The sequence below is a fragment of the Littorina saxatilis genome, unplaced genomic scaffold (genome assembly GCF_037325665.1).
Source record: "Littorina saxatilis isolate snail1 unplaced genomic scaffold, US_GU_Lsax_2.0 scaffold_632, whole genome shotgun sequence".
Lineage (NCBI taxonomy): Eukaryota > Metazoa > Mollusca > Gastropoda > Littorinimorpha > Littorinidae > Littorina > Littorina saxatilis.
In genome coordinates, this window is record NW_027126373.1 from 57,926 (window position 1) to 58,838 (window position 913).

The window sequence follows — 913 nt, forward strand, 5'->3', positions numbered from 1 at the left end:
TTTCGCTTGTGACGACAAGGGAGATTACTTCAGTTAATTTACAAAAATAGTGTCTTTTTACTGCACCTGGGGGAAATTCACCTACTGTGAACACCGTGAAGACAGTGAAGGTAGTCTGACTGTCTGTCCACAAATTATGAAGAATTTGACTCCGACTTCAAACACGGTTTTTTTCGGTTTTTATTATACCAAGCAAAGCCACGGCAAAATATATCTTAAAATATAAAGGTTATCATCTAGTGCGCAGTCTGAAAAACTAGTGTTGCGTATAATTTCAAGTTTGCAAACTAACTAACTATTTATTATAAAAATCTCGACAACACCACATCATAAAGTCGGCCGTTTCTGTGCGGACTCTTGTCTGTTCTTTCATGCCCTCTGATGCTGCAGTGAACTGGTACCCACTGCATGACCATTGGCGTGGGTTTTTTTTTTAATTTTTAATATTTTTTTTAACTTATTGTAGCACTCTGAGAAGCAAGACTGAGCGGAGGAGATAGGATTCATGCAGTTCCTTGTCAGTTGGGCTGATGGGGTCTATGTCGACCAAAAGAGTGGGATTCCCTGTAGGTGGAGTTCCTGGAGGAGGATTCCCTGTATACAGGGAATCCCACAGGGTGGAGTTTTTCAATAATACTTGCAAACCATACTCGAATTTCTAAGAAATATCAAAACAGATTGAAAAACATCAAATTCTACCGATATCGTCAAGCATCACGTGACTTTCAGCGATATCAGCGACACGCTACATGAACTAAATCCTGTGGTATTCCCTGTATACAGGGAATCCCCCTCCAGGAACTCCACCTACAGGGAATCCCACTCTTCAGTTTTGGTCGACATAGACCCCAAGCTTTTGAGGGCTTGCAGGGCAGAGGCTGGAGGCTTAAGTTAAGAATACAGGGTGACGCCC